At 33.2% G+C, this 17,293-nt stretch overlaps 1 protein-coding gene across 1 annotated transcript in view; it reads right to left on the bottom strand.

Moving 5' to 3' along the window:
- The window catches only part of LOC140447634 (tumor necrosis factor alpha-induced protein 8-like protein), a 97,703-nt gene extending 80,628 nt beyond the window's left edge, over positions 1 to 17,075 (bottom strand). Inside the window, exon 1 of the mRNA XM_072540397.1 lies at positions 16,858 to 17,075. The gene's annotated coding sequence lies outside the window, so the exon portion shown is untranslated. The remainder of the gene's footprint in view (positions 1 to 16,857) is intronic.
- Positions 17,076 to 17,293: the final 218 nt, after the last annotated feature.

The raw sequence follows: 17,293 nt of genomic DNA, 5'->3' as shown, positions 1-17,293 counted from the left end.
CTGTGCCAGTAACATTATGATTTTGGCGTATTGGAATTCGGTCTGGATAATTGCTAACATATATAATTTTATTATACATGGCCCAAAAATATTCAGTTTATGTGCAGTTACTTAGTACAAAATTTATTTTGACCGAAAACACAACTTGTGAAACGCAGGGTTTCGATTATTATTCTTGAATATTTCGAAGAGGCCTATTTTGAAAATTTTAAAGAGGTTGATCCGCTGCCACACTATCAGTATTTAAAGCATTAGCACTGGAATATACGCGGACACAATTGCCTACGGTTGTATAAAAGACTATCATTATTGTTTCAACTAAAGAATGATTCAATCATCGATGTATAAATAAGAGAGTAAAATTGTCGAACTAAACAATACCATGAAAAAGAATGCTATAAAAAAAGTAAAATATATCAAAAACTCCTTGTCGATAGCTTATCTATATTTATTAATTTTCAATAGCTTCCATTGTAAACACATTCTTTGGGAAATAAAGATCATTATAAAGTCAGTCAGAAGCGAATCAGTTTTAATCCCTATTGTACACGCAAAGCCAACATGTTTCTTTGTCGATTTGGGTACTGGGCATTAGATCAAAAACTTGTTGGCAAAAACTATGATAGCTCAGTTCTATTTTATTTTCGCAAGTAAGTGTTCGCAAAATTTGTGACATTAGCGAAAAGGCTCAGCAAGGCGAACAGAAACCTGTGCAAAAAACGAAAAAATCAGTTTCCAATCCAATTCACGTGAGTATACTTACGATGAAGGAGTGAAATTTCGAATAAGGAAAATTGTCCATAATTTTTTTTTTTTTTTTTTTGAAAACATACCACTAACCGTCGACAGCATAATAAACAGAGTTTATGGAAGAAGGAAATAAAGATTAAGGAAAATGAGGCCCTACCAGCTTTTTCAAAAAAGACATTTCGTAGGCTGTAACATTTTTTTATATAATTAAAATATTAATTATTTTTATTCCTTTTACCCCCGTGATGATACGCTTATGTTCGGTTTACCGTCTTCAAAATTTTATTGAATGCCCGGAATTTCCTTGCGTCCGAAAGGTTTTTAATCCTTTCCGTCTTAATCCGGGTCTTTTATGATAGATTTGTAAATATTCCGAAGGCTCGTATAGTAATTTTTCTGTAAAGACCCAATCTCGAGATTTCATATTTTATCACGTGCCAAATTATCTCGAACTTTCCGATAGCCGTTATAACCTTATCTTCTCAGAAATACATACAACTGGCCTATGATTTTTGAGGGGAGATATCCCTTCTTTTTCTTGGGTAATTTGGTAAAATTTTAGAGGAACCAAGTTACTTACCGGTGGGCATTCGTCGAGTTAAGACGCTTAACTCACATTATCGTATCTGCTACCTTACCGTCTCTGTGCATTTTCTTTATAAGTGTGTATACACTTGTTTATTAGAGTTTTTTTTATCTTACACTATATTAGATTAAGTATAGTTGTAAAGCACCTTTAAGGGTAATTAAATTCAGTGTTTAATACCAGTATAGTATTAACTTCAGTGACTTAATGCAGCAGTCGTCAGGAATTACTGTAAGTTAGCATAATCTTTGTTCTCCACTTATCTTGGCGAGTAACATGGTATGGCATCATATCATCTTCCATTATCTGGACGTATATGACGAGCATACATGTCTTCAAATGTAGTTGAGAATAACTACTGAATTTTGCATTAAATTTAAAGAACAGTCAGTATTTTGTTACGAATCAAATAATCGACTTAACCAAGTGCGGTTTGGTTAAATTTTTATGTTTTCATTTCAGTAACCTTTCTGTATTTCTGTAAACGTAGATTTTATTAATTTTTGTTATCTTTTGTGTTTGTTATAATTTGTATTCAATTTTTTTGCTGTAATATCTCGAGATACGCCAAAACTTTATTTGTGCATGATTGTGTTATACTTATATCTTTGTAAAGGTATCTTCTAATTATATTTCTGCTTATTTTTATATGTATACCACCATTTCATAGTTGTCGGTGTATTTTTATTACTTGTGTTGCATTCAGCAGCGTCATAATTTTGTTGTTGAATATATTGTTATTGTTTTATGTATGTATTTTATTTGTCGACTCCTAACAAAGTTCCCTGATATAACCATAACTCTGAATATTTGCTTTTTACCTTTAAATATAACTATACCTTTGACCAGTAGAAAGATCAGGCTGATTAAGTTTCGTAGGTGAGTAAGTGTAATACCTTATATATTTATTTTTTGTTTATGTAGAGTGTTAACCAAATTTACTTAATAATTAACAGTTGATATTTCTTCTTGGGTTTGATCTCTGAACCTAAATATCTTTCCTTATCTCTTTTGTTTTCTAAGGTTTCTTAATTTTCTCCTTAAACCCCAAAAAATTAAGTGGCGCCCTGTTCCCTATCTTATCTTATCTTTGGTAATTTTACCCATCTATCTTTTTGTTTATTTCTGTATCTTTTTCTAATATCTCCTATCGTATCTTTACTTATTTCGTCCGTTGGACCCATTCCTGGTTCCAAAAGCTAGTTTCGAACCCACGACTCGCTCTCCACCAACCATCTGGCTGCCGTCCGCAGTGTCTCCATTGGTGACCTTTCTAGCACCATCCAAAAAAGGTTTCCGAGGTTACAAGGCTACTAAGTGATATGAGTTTTGAATATATTGAAAGAGGCCGAGATTCGATAATGATGGAAAGAAAGGATATATTTTGGAGACACAAGTACCTCTTCTTCTTCTTCTCATTGCGCCGTCTCCTTTCGAAGGTTGGCGATCCAAATGGCAATTGTAGTTTTGGAAACTGCTGCGCGAAAGATCTCTGCGGATGAGCGGTCGAACCATCTCCTCAGGTCTTTCAGCCACGAGTTCTGGCGTCTTCCTACTGATCTTTTGCCCTGTACTTTTCCTTCCAGTATAACTTGAAGTAATTCATATCTTTCGCCTCTCAGCACATGACCCAAGTATTGCATTTTCCTCTCTTTGATTATTCTTAGTAATTTTTTTTGTTTACACATGCGACGAAGTACCTCAACATTAGTAACTCTTTGTACCCATGGAATCCTCAACATTCGTCTGTATATATACATCTCAAAGGCATCTATTCTTTTTTCTACTTCGGAGTCCATTGTCCAACAAGTACCTCAGATAAATAAAAATATTGAGGAAGAAGGATAATGTAAACATTGTTTATACCGATGAGTCTTGGACTAACACCGGTGTTTCAGTCAAAAAGGAATGGAGGGACACAACGATCAAGAATCTACGAGATGCCTTCATAAAAGGGCTCTCTACTGAACTGAGCTCTAACCCAAAGAGGTTTTCGGTTTGTTCTTCTTCATGCAGGAAGCAAAACTGGTTTTGGAACATGAGTCGAATTAACCTTCTTGCCCAAGAAGGGAACCGGTGATTACCACGACGAAGTGGACGGGGATCTATATGAAGAATGGTTTGAGAAGACGTTAATTCTAAACTTGCCGAAAAAGGCAAAAAAACGTTGTCCTTTTGGATAACGCGTCATACCACTCCCGCAAATTTGATTTCCCGACAAAATTGTGGAACAAAAGGCGAATCAAAGATTGGCTAATCCAAAAGAATATTTTCTTCGATGAAGATTACCTAAAAAGTGAATTACTGGATACTACGAGTATTTGGAGACGAGTACGACAAGTACAAAAATAAAACAATTGCGGAAAAATACGGCGTTAAGATTTTGAGACTGCCGTCATAACATTGCGAGCTGAACCCGATTGAGATGGTGTGGAGTCAAGTGAACAGGTATATGGCTTCAAACAACGTCGATTTTAAAGAAAAAACGATAGAACGGTTGATAAAAGAAGCTTACCAACGCGTATCTAAAGAGCAGTAGCATAATTATGTGAACCACGTCAAGAAAGTAGAAGAAAAAATGTTTGTGGACAATTTGCAGGAAGATATTGAACCGGTGATAATTAATATAGGATATGATACAGAGGATAAGAAATATTTAGACATGGATTGCAATTAGTATTAATTAACGAGAAATATGTCAGATTTAATCTTCTTGTGTATTTTATGTATATATATTTATCATGTCCTATAGGGTAAACTACTTTTAATACTTATAGGGTATTCTTTTTGTATGTATCTATATAAGTAATTACGAGGTATTAGATATTTTATGTATACAGGCATTTTTTATAGAAATAATTTGTTTTTTTTTTGTTAAACTTATTTAACACAGTTAAATGAATCAGTAAAGATTTTTGAAACGAAGCGCGTACAATCCTGATTTCTCAGTCTATCGCCAATCTACCACACATCTACCACTATGCCGACATGAGCAGCATCTCTGAGTAACACGGTAAGACCAACACTGCATTCTAACTATGGATTCTACTATAGGCATTGATTTGTTAAACTGTTGCTGATATTTTTCTGAAACATTTTTAAACGCGCTTTTGTTATTCCGTTCTATTCCGTATGACCTGCAATCATGCTCTACTAAATAAACTTTCCTTCAATAGCGAGAACCATAATGACGAAGATCTTAACCGTAAAGTAACATCAAGGTGAGGACTAATGACAAGACATCAAATATGCATGCACCTTGCGTGAACGATTTCTTAACGAGGTAGATCTCTACTATTAATTTGGTGAATACCGTACTTCTATTCCTGTTGTAGTCCTATGTCAACACTATGAGTTTTTTACAATCAGTTATTTGCATATACTAATGAAATAATCTGTATATTGTTTCAATGTTTATGTATAAAACAGTCGGTTTTGTAACTTCCCGGTGACAGCAAACAACTATACGATCATACATCACTAATTTACGACTGGTTTCCCCATTATTTGGATTAACCAATAAACCTTACGCCTAATTTATGTTGTTCAGTTTTATAATGTACCTACATAAATAAAAAACATATTTATTCCATTTTATATCAGAATCAATAACCATAAATTGGCGTAAAAGCCGTGTTGAAATCAGAACGCCAAAACATTACCGAGATAACAATTTGGTTAAATATATTTAAGAAATCGACCTATAAATATGCTATTTTTATTACACAAATTATTCTATTCACAACTAGCCCTCAATTGGTGACGTGATATAATCTTGACATAAACCGTGACGTGAGTCTAACCGTACCCCCACCTTTTAAAATCATAAAAAACCAATGAAAATATTAATGAAAAGTAAAACAGTATTTTGAAATAATTTTAACTTTAAACAAAAATAAGAGTATTTTTAGTTATAGGTGAAATATGATCAATAAATTTGCATTCAGTGCAAAACAATCGACTCAAAAGCGATATTTGAGATTACACCCTCTGTTTCAATGTAAGAAGTATGTAAATAAAAAGATGTAATGTGCAAACAATAACTTTATTATTGACCTTACAAGAACTGCTATTGCATTATTTGGAAGACGCATTATAAAAACAATATGCAATACAAACAGAGTTTCGCAAATATTCATCATTGGAACTAACGAAACAAAGACGTTATGAACAGAGAAATCATCAATTACAAAATGAATTTCTTTATTTTTCAGTATTTGATATCACCCCCTACTCCTAATTACACTTTCCAATCGATTTTGTATGGTTCGGATGGCTTTTCTAATAAATTCTTGAGGCATTGCTTCCCATTCATCATTAAGCGCAGCTCTTAATTCCATTATATCCTTGGTGCATGATTTCTGTCCCAGACCCTTTGTTTAATCTCATCCCAAACATGCTCTATTAGATTTATGTCCGGGCTCAACACAGGCCAATTCATTGTAGGTATACCTATCTCAGTCAGATAGGTGGTGGTGATTCGTGCAGTGTGGCATCGGGCATTAAAATAAAGGCATCACAAATAAATCTCGCGTATGGAACCACATGTTCGTCCAAAATGTCTCTGATGTAACGATCTGCCGTTAAACCTCATCAGCGTCTTCAACCAGGCACGAAAGCCAACTCGGTTTTCCCATCCATGAAAATGCCTGTCCAAAACATACAAAAATCGCCTCCATATAACAAAATTTCTCGTATACAACATTGAGCAAATCGCTTTTCTGGCCTTCTATAGAATCGACGCCTCTTGTCGTTGCCATGTAATAAAATCTTACTTTCATCGGAGAATAATACCTGACTCCCTTGATAGTCGTCCCAATCTATTGTTCGCGAGCAAATTCTAATCGCCTTTGCTTCTGAGCTGCAGTTAGCTTGCGACCCGTAGCTGCCCTTTTTGGTGTCAGTTTGGCTGTCTTCAGTCTCCTTCTGACTGACCAAACGCTGGTAACCATACTTCGGACCTCTCTAAGCTCTTCTTTGAGATTAGCACCAGTCAAATGTGGATTTCTCAGGGACTCACCAGTATCTTGGTACCGACGATACACTCGGAACACAGCAGATTGGCTTAAATTTAGTCAATTTGCCACGACCCTCTAACTCAGGCCTTCTCTCAATAATGCTACTGCTTGAGCTGCTTTGACGAATGTGGTATCCATTTGTAATGCAGTTGCGAATTTAAGTGACTGATGTATTAGTGGGTTACTATGGAAATTTATGCGTACGATGTTAACCAAAACAAGTCGATTTGAATGAGTCAAATTCTGACCCCCTCTCTACGTGTTGTCAAAAAACAAAACTTTTTTAAAACTCAATAATGAGGTTAATGATTGTACACTAAATATTTTTAAATTTACACTTTTTAGATTGAAACAGGAGAGGTACTTTCGCAAGTTAACGGGAAAACTCTTGGAATGGAGGCGTGGACCCTGAACGCAGCGACAATTAAGAAGTCATGAAAAAAATAGATAAGAATAGTTAAGGAAATAATAGATACCGTCAAAACCAAAAAGCTACAGTATCAAACAAAGCTATGAGAAGAATCTCATAGCTGCGCAATTTGCAGGGATGGTATGAATACTCATCTATCCACCACCGCCGAAGAGATGGTACGTAAAGAAGAAAGGATAATTTTTAAACCTAGATGAAACCTCATGAGAAAATAACACCATTTCACGACGTATTAGCGCGGAAAACAGGGTATCATTACAGAACACCGACCGCTAAATCCTACACTTGTTCGTATTATAAATTGATTTTATGTCAAATTTAATGTTTAATAATCATTACTAATGATAATTACTGTGATTTAATATGAAACGTAAAATAAATTCTCCATAAATTTGATTTTATTATTAATATTTAAAAGAAGAATCGTATTTGTCAACATAGTAGAAATGATTCTGATATTATCAAGATAGCCTCGATACCATCTTTTGTTTTGCAGAAATGTATTTACATAATTATATGAATGCTCGAAAGATTTGTGTGGGATTCGGATTATTAGCTTAGTTAGGAAAATTATAACGAGTTGGTTGTTTTACAACGATATGGCCTTGTCATTGACGATATGCAGCTGAATAAATAGGAAAAAATCAATTACGCGTACAATTGAAATGACACACTCTATAACTCTGACAATTTCGATAAAACAATATCAAAATAATGATATCAGAGGCAACTAAAAACTAAAAAATATCGGTTAAAAGAATAAACTAAACATAAAATCTGGTTCTTCAGGTTAGACGACCCTGATTAATTTACTCTTTATAGGTGGGAAAATGGAAATGTTTGATAATGGACTACTTAACCTCTGACGTCACAATGAGCGGGGCTTTTAAAAACAGTTCCAAAAATTTCCAATTTGTGTGTATTTGTCCCATAAGAAGTTGGAAAGATTGGTTTTTTTAATTGTTTGAAAAACAAATACGAACTTTTGGTTATGAACATTCATTTTGTGCGATTGGTATTATTTGTTGTACGTAAATTTGTGAATATGTGTAAGAATATCAAAGTATTAAGATATTATTTACTATGAATGTTTATATTTTAAGGTTATGTTATTTTTTTATTTAAACTTTAATTATTTTTTACTGTATTTCAAGGTATTTTGTTGTTGTTTTTATTGGACTTATTTCAAAATTAATCAATTAATCAATAAATCATTGAATTTATTTACAAAGTTTAAAAATATTTAAATTAATGTTTTGTCCTTTTTAAGTACTTGTGATTTTATCCCCTAAAAGACTAAATATATTCGTTTTCTCGTAGTTTAAATAGTTAATAGTAGTTTTATTGTCATTACTGGAAAATTCAGTGATACTAGATATCTTTAACATACGTTTACTAGCCATTATACGCCTAAATAAAAAAAAAATAAACTCAAAAAATATTACAACATTCAAAAAACATTTTTTTTAAACACTCATTATGGCAAAGGTTTCCACAGAATGTTATATTACAACTTAAACTACGAAAAAACGAACATCTTTGGTCTTTTAGAGGATAAAATCACTGGCAACGAAAAAAGAATAAAACATTAATTTAAATATTTTCAACTTCGTAAATAAATTTAATAATATATAGATTTATTTTGAAATAACCGTCATAAAAACAAAAACAAAATATCTTGAAATACATTTAATAAATAACTAAAGTTTTAACCAAAAAATAACAACCTTAAAATATGAACATTCATAGTAAATATCTTAATACTTTGACATTCTTACCTCACAAATTCACGAAAAACAAATAATTCCAATCGCACAGAATGAATGTTCATAACCAAATGTCCTTATTTATTTTTCAAACAATTAAAAAACCAATATTTCCAACTTCTTATGGGACAAATAGACACCGCCCATTTTGACGTCAGACTTAGCTAGTCCATTTCTTTTTTAAACTTTGGTACAACGGTAAATTATTAATTGTTTATTTATTTATTTAAATTATAATTATATTTAATATATGTTAGTTATAAATATTATTAAATTGTTATTTATAAACAATTTTCCCTATACTCTCATTAAATTTGAACAAATTGCTTTTTAATATTAAAAAATTATTTTTACAACAAAAAATCGTCTATATATAATATTATATTACACATGGACAAAAATGTCGAATATTTTGGAATTTTACAATTTTTTTTTGTAGTCACTATTATTTCAAAATAATTTTATATCACTGATGTTACTCATATACTTAGTAGGCTGATGTACTTAATTAGTTTGAAATATTTTAACGTTTATTAAGCGTTTAGTGTAATTCGTGCATTTTATCACAAAAAAACCTTCACGTAAAGGAAAAACCATAGTAAATTCGGTAATTATTAGTTTAATTTATAAAGTTTAATTAAATATGGTTTTGATTTACCAATTCTACACTGCGATGAAGTCCAAGCAGCACTTATACGAGGAAGGATATACACAAAAAGATATACCACGATGTCTCAGGAGAAGTCAATCTACCGTTTTGAATACTTTAAAAAGGTACCACGAGAGAGGAAATTTGGTACGAAGGCCTGGTCAGGGACACCCCAGGTGCACAACCGCAATTGATTACCGTTTTTTTTTGTTCTTAATTTTACAAGAAATTGCTCATTGACATCGATGCACCTCAGAAATGAGCTACTAAATGTTAGACAAGTTAATGTAAGTTCAAAAACAGTTAGACGAAGATTAAAAGAAGCAAACTTAAAGCAATAAAGAATTTGTAAATATACATATTCAGTGAAATTTAACTGGAAAATGTTCTTTTCACTGCTGAGACTAGAATCCTATTATGGAAGCCACATGGTCGAAACCACGTATACATAAGAGTTAGAGAATGATTCGCCACCTACAATCTCGTCCAGACCGTCAGTTATGAAGGTGGTGGCATAATGCTTGTAGAAGGTATTAGTTGGGAGGGATGCACCGCAGCTGTGGAAATGATTGGACGGATAAATGGTGACACTTACGTTCAAAACATCTTGCAAAATCATGTTTTGCCATACTTTGGTTACATTGGATATGACAGATTCATGTTAATGCACGATAATGTAGCTGCCATACTAAGAAATGATCTTGATGGGGTTCAAATTCGAAGAGTGGATTGGCTACCATTAAGCCCGGATTTAAATCCAACATAGCACATGGAATTAGCTAAAAATCTTTGTACCGCATACGACAAAGAAATCTCGTTCCAAATACGATAGAACAGGTTCGTCTTGCTGCACAGGATGAGTAGAATGCAATTCCCATGGATATCTCCAAAATTTACTTGCAAGCGTGCCGAGAAAATAATAAGAGCTAGAGGGGGAAGAGGGGGAATACTCGTTACTGATCATGCATTTGTTTCAGTTAAAAAGACTTGTTTAAGCAATTTAAATTTAGAGTAAAATAACTTTATTTAGCGTTATTTTTTTCGCAATTTTTCCGCACAAAAACCCAGGCAAGTGAAATTCTCTATTGGTTCTAATGCTAATGGATTTCCTGGATGATCCTTAATCTCTTAGATTTCCTGTTCTCCTAATCTAACTTGTGGTGCCATTAGCTTCATATGCATGTATGCTTTTCTTTCTGTTGATGACAATTTAGTTCATACATTAGAAAAGGTTAAAACACTAGAAAAATTATCCAAATTCATCCATGAGAGAAGCATTGGCGCAATCATCGAATAAAAGGACTGAAGTGGTTAGATGTGATAAATATCTAAGGGATTATCATCAATGAGCACTTGCCAAATTACAAAAAACATAATTAGAGCTAACGTGTCGTATGTTGATGTTGATCTCACGAACTTGGCCTTTGTCCAAACCTCTCGATGCTTGACCTGTGGCACGATTTTATTGAAACACATTTGCAGTTGTTCACTTTTCTTTCTATTATGAGTTTTTCCATAATTATTGTTCTCTCGGAGGACGTGGTCTAACAAATTCATCAAATAATATATACCTAATGTAATTCATTTGATTTCATCGAATGCAATTTTGTGCGTAGAGTACGGATGCATTTTCACGTCTTGTCACCCATAATATTCGAAGAATGCGGCAATTATGCAGATTCGAACGCATCAATACGTGTTTTATCATCTTTTTTCAGTGCTGACCTCTCCGCTGCGTATGATCCGTGCTTTGTCGTGGCCTTAATAGACCTGCAATAACTTTGTAAGCATCTGTTCTCATTTTTTTTAAAACTTTTGTTCCTGATGTTATTAAACTCTTTTGACACTAGAAAATATGCGTTTAATTTTATAAAGTGAAGAGGAACATATAATATTAATCACTAAGAACTCTATAAAACGTCGTTATTGCTGGTTTAACTGTGGCATTTATATGTACTCAGATTCCAAACCATTCAGCTCAACAACACTTACTCCAAACACTTAAAAATTGAAAATCTCGTTAAATTTTATTTCCTCCTACATAAATGAAGTCTACTCAGGTCGTTATGTTCCTTCAGAAATAATCTCGGGTATCACTTACGTCTTACTACGCTGAATTTCATTTGGATGGGAAAAGTAAACAGGATTCTGGAAGGACTCTCCGAGAAGTTTATCACAACGGCAGAAAGGAAATGTTAGTGTGTGGTGTAATGTTACCAGAGGTGTAAAGTTAATGGAACTCTTTTTCCGCAGAGCGATTATTTCTTTAATTAAGCTCAGGCAATGCGGGTATTCGCAGTTAACAGAAATTTTCTCGGTTATACAGGGTTAGAAGTCGAAGAAATGAACATCCAAGAGATAAATTCGCGTTGTTTTGATAAGTACCTACTATGTATTCATATTTTCTTTTAACATCTTAATACAATATATTATTTTTACCATGAATTAACCACAATTTTGAGTTTACAATATATTTATTTTGACATTTAAAGAATATAAAAACAGCGACCAAAACACCTAGAATTTATCTAAGAAGACTAAAAAACCTGATCCCTGACAACAGATCAACGAACAAATACACAAACAAGTCCAGAAAATAGAAAGACAAGGATAACTTAATGCTACAGAAAAATGGAGAGTTAGAGAAGATCATGAGGAACATTATACAACAACAACTGGACGGCGATACATCCCCTAAAAGCAAACAATGGGTTACAGAAGAAATGAAGCCATTGATATCGGAAAGGAGGAAATACAAGAATAAAAACGAACAATACAAGAACGCAATTAAAACGAAATGAAATTAAAACAATTCTATTTTTTTCATATTTCTTCACTTCTCATATTTCTCCAACTGATTGTTGGCTTTGAATTGCACTAGAAATTTATTAAAACAAAGAGATAAACAACATTAAGATAAAACTACATAAATATTTAATCACAGAGGCAGAAATGTTCACAAAAAAATAAGACATACAATTGTTTTACACTTTTCCAATTAGACTGACAATTTTAAAAAAGTTAAATTACACATAAAACAACAAAAAGTGTATAGTGGGATAGACGAGTTTCTATGTATTACGTATTACTATACAGGGTGGCGCACCGAAAACGAAACAGATGCATTTACTGGCAGATGATTCCTTTTAAAAAAAACGCTTGGACCCGTCGATTTTGTTATCGAGGGGGAAACACAATTGGCATAAAATCACATTAACATTTGCAGCCCCCTAAGCGGGGGTGGCACCATCCCTAAAATCTTAAATGGAAAGGGGGGTCGAATGATCCATCATTTAAAAGGTCTTTCAACTCCCTTTACAATGATGTAAAATTCATGTACTTCAATTCAGTAGTTTTGGAGATTTATTGATTTAAAGTTTAAATACATCATCGTAAGAGGAGATCAATACATAGCAGCAAAGTTGTTAAAAAATAAAGAATGAACTGACCTGTCAGCCGAGTAAATGTTGAAAATGACCACCATTACTTTCCATGCAATAATAAAGATTTTGCTGAAAACGTTGCCGGACATTTTGCAATATTTGAGGAGTAATTTGATGGCACTCATTCACAATTCTTTGTCGTAAATCTTCTAAGGATGTTGGCTGAGTAGCATAGATTTTGCTTTTTAAGTAACCCCACAAAAAGAAATCCAAAGGTGATAAATCTGGCGATCTTGGGGGCCATTCAACGGCACCTCTTCTACCAATCCATTGACCTGGAAAGGTCTGATCTAAATAATGCCGAACTCTTAATGCGTAATGTGGTGGGGCACCATCCTGTTGGAACATCAACATATTCTCAACGTATCGACCATCATTCTGATTTTCAATTATATCTGTTAGCGCAGGATCTATGGCATTTTGCAGTAATTCCAAATACATTTCACCAGTCAAATTTACAGGTAAGAAAAAAGGACCAACCAAATGATCGCCAAAAATGCCAGCCCAAACATTTAATTTTTGTGGCTGCTGTGTGTGTACCTCATGGTAAATTCTGGGATTAGAGTCCGACCAATATCGACAATTATGACGATTTACTTCGCCATTTAAAAAAGGGGAACATTCGTCGGAAAAGCAAATGTTAAATAAAAATTGTTCATCGTTTGTAATTCGTTCACTCATAACTTCACAAAATTCTAATCGCTTATCAAAATCGTCTTCATTAAGTTCTTGTACAAGGTGACTTTTATACGGATGAAAATTATGGGCCTTTAGAATCCGTTGGATAGTACGTCGACTAACACCACACGAAGTTTGCAATTTGCGGGTACTTAATGTAGGATCTACAATAACTTGCCCTAAAACCCCCACTTCTGTTGCTTCGTTCCTTATAGGATTTTCAATATTACGTTTTTTATTGGCGACTGATCCAGTTTCTCGAAATTTAGCTACAAGTTCTAGAACATATTTTCGGTGCACATTATTGTTCTCATGTCGCTCATTAAAAATTTGTGTTGTTCTATTAGCGCACTGATTATTTCCGAAAAATATTTCAATAATTTCAACCCTTTCTGCTGTGGAATATACCATGGTTACTTTATGTATAAAGCAATAAATGATATTTTAACAACAAAGATTGGTCAAATCAATCGCAAACTAATGTACTATTTCCTATTTAAAATAAGTACGTGGCATTCTCTTTTTATCTTTCTTCAAGAAACAACTTTTTTTGTCACAAAGGACACTTCAATTGCTATTTTTATTATTAATAAACCATGGGCGTAGTAAATAAAATCATTTACTTATTAAGAAAATGCTTTTACTCAAATTTCTTCTGAAAGAAGTACAAACTAATTTGATGTACCTATTAAAGTCTACTTTAAACTTTAAATCAATAAATCTCCAAAACTACTGAATTGAATACATGAATTTTACATCATTATAAAGGGAGTTGAAAGACCTTTCAAATAATGGATCATTCGACCCCCCTTTTCATTTAAGATTTTAGGGATGATGCCACCCCCGCTTAAGGGGCTGCAAATGTTAAAGTGATTTTATGCCAATTTTGTGTCCCCCTCGAAAACAAAATCGACGGGTCCGAGCGTTTTTTCAAAAAAGGAATCATCTGCCAGTAAATGCCTCTGTTTCGTTTTCGGTGCGCCACACTGTAGATAAAATATAGTAGCAGGTACATGGTAAATTAAGTTTGAATTAAATGGATTGCAGAATATTGCTGTAGATTCTGCTTAACTGATTCGTATCCGCTATGTAATTTATTACATTTCATGTGTTGGTAATATAACATATTTCGAGAAACAGCCTGTTATTATAATTAGTTACTGTTTGTAGTATTTCAACATTAGTATAGTCAAACTTGTGACCTGTGTTGATGACGTGTTTGACAAAAGCGCATGTTTTTTTACTTTTATGTCAGTCGCCGTTGTGCTGGGTAATACGTTGTTTTAACCATTGGCTTGTCTGTCCAATATAGCAACCTTCGCAGCCTAAACACGGAATTTTGTAGATTGTATTGGTAGTGTACATTACTGGTGACTTATCTTTAACACGAGAAAACAAACTTTTGTTATTAATACCGCTGTACTTACCAATTCTGATGTTAGTGTATCGTTTGAAGAGGGCTGTAATCTTATTTGTTAGATTATCAAAGAAGGACAATCTTTATATTTAAAGTTTTGTGGAGCATCTCTATGAAATGGCCCATTATAATAGTGGGAGTTGCAAATTAATTGTTTAAGGAGTGTCTTCGGATAACCGTTGTTAATAAATATTTCAAGTAATTTGCTCTGACTGTTAGGTACTTAGAAACTTGTCGTCGCTTATATTTAGTATTCTATTTTTCATAGCAAGAACTGTATCTAGGTACTGTATTTCTGGTTTTTTGAGTGGTTGGAAGAAAAGTTTAGAAATCTGCCTGATGCAGGTTTTTGATACCAATCTAGTATTATATGATTGTCTTCCGTGCGGATTACTTTATTCCACTCGAATAAAGGGGAGAGAGAAACAAAAATAGATATTTGTCACATTTAAATGAGGTTGTGCTTAAAACATGGGAAAAAATATCAAAAAATGGGTTTTTTCGAATTTCGAGGATTTTCTGGAGCGAAAATGAAAAATTTAACCTCGTCATTCAAAAGACCGGAGAAAAAATACACGAAAATAAGCTAGACACAAATTATCTACATATTCTAAAAAAATTTTGAAAAATTCCTATTTTTCCTTAGCTCAATTTTGAAAAAGAGCAGTGGGGAGACGACGCACGCCCTGGTTGAAAAATTTAAAGCAGTGGAGTGGAAAAACAACAATAGAACTCTTCAGAACTGCGGCAGACAGAGTAAAATGGACTGTAATGATAGCCAATGTCCTTAAATGATGAGGCACACGAATAGGAAGAAGAATACAAAATGTGGTAACCAAATTTATTAAAGGATATAAAGATAATCCTACAAAAATAAAGATATTCAGAAATTGAAAGAAAAAGTGTTCAATTACAAAAAACTATAGATCTACAAGCAAATATTGGCAGTATGGACCTACGATGAAGATTTGAGAATACGGCACAAAGAAAAACGTGAAAATGTACAATTATACATCAACATACAGAAAAGATGTCAGATAATAGTCCGACTAACTCCCTAATTTAACGCATTTGGAATAAAAACTGAAAAACAATCACTTTAAAAAAAAAACAGACTAATATCTCGTACCTCAATGAAAGAATTAAAGAGTTAAAGAGAAAAAATAGCAGATTCATTAACGAATTGATGAAAAATAAGACCGTCGGATTTCAGTAGAATTTCAGCCACTCCTAGGAAAATCTTCGTGAAAATTGTATTTTCTTTTGTAAAGAAAATCGCATATGCTGCGACAGTTTTCTCCTTTATGCCATTTTACTGTTCCATAGAGGAGTATTGATTCTATTTTTAAAAAAGTTGGCATAAGGACTACGTTAATAGGCACTGTCATAGGTAAAAAAAACTCATAATGACAGGTCGTGCAAGCGAAAAATTTTACCTTGGTTTCGGAAAATTATATTTTCAGAAAAACGAACCCGGTTCAACTCTGAATTTCCTTTCCTTTTTGCTTATCTGATATAACATTTTCAGGAGACAAAAAGGCATAAGGGATCCAATCGTAGTCGAACTTTGTATAGTCTTATTCAAGGGAACTGCGATTAGAAAATATTTTACGTTTATTGAGGTAGACTATTGTAGACTAAGACCAGAAAACGATAGAAAAGTAACAGGACTTCTTACTGGATACTGTTGATTCGAACTACATTAAAGAAGGTCAATAAAATTGCATACATATATTGTAAAGTACAAGAGGAAACATTTATACGGATGCTGTTTATCTTATACCACACAGTATCAAAATTTTCTGAAAAAAAACAGCACTAAAGGAGATAATATTGTTCATCAAAAAAGTAACACTCATCATTAACTACTTTATAGATTGAGACTTATTCACTTCATATATTCTCGTATAATAGGTTAATACAATTATTATTATTATAATATCGTGGCAAACGTATTAACGAGTTTTCGCAAAGTACCTAAATATTACTCTAGCTAGTAATTCTTTACTAAAGTCTTTAAAATTCAACATATTTCTGTTTATCGTTTTACGTACGTAATAAAATATTTCCCGAAACATCAAAAATTATAAATATCTTTTTCAAGAACGTTAATTACCTACCGACAGAGAGTCAAAAGTTTTCTCTTCCAACAAACCAATATTCAGGATACCAACAAATTCCTAGAAGATAAGCAATCACTTTTATATACACAGTTTTTATCACAACAAACGTTAAAAACCACAGAAAGATTCAATTTCCCGCAACAAGAAAAATTTGAAACTAGCGGTTTACTATCGGGACAGAGCCTCGGGAACACACAACACTCAACCGTGCTTCGAGCGGCAATGAAAAATAAGATTATCATAACACACAAGAACTCATGTGGATTCCGCTCCCTTCCATATAAAAGCAGAACCGGACTCATGTTTGTGCTCGCGGATTTTAAAAATAAAAACGAACCAGATAAAATAAAAAAGAGACGTAAACGTCCAACATACGTTTTCCTAAAAAAAAATCAAGACAAAAACATAAATTACAAAGTAGAAGGGAAAAATA

The sequence above is a fragment of the Diabrotica undecimpunctata genome, chromosome 1 (genome assembly GCF_040954645.1).
Source record: "Diabrotica undecimpunctata isolate CICGRU chromosome 1, icDiaUnde3, whole genome shotgun sequence".
NCBI classification, from domain to species: domain Eukaryota; kingdom Metazoa; phylum Arthropoda; class Insecta; order Coleoptera; family Chrysomelidae; genus Diabrotica; species Diabrotica undecimpunctata.
Note: the sequence above shows the minus strand (reverse complement) of the source record. Positions and strands in the feature narration are given on the sequence as shown.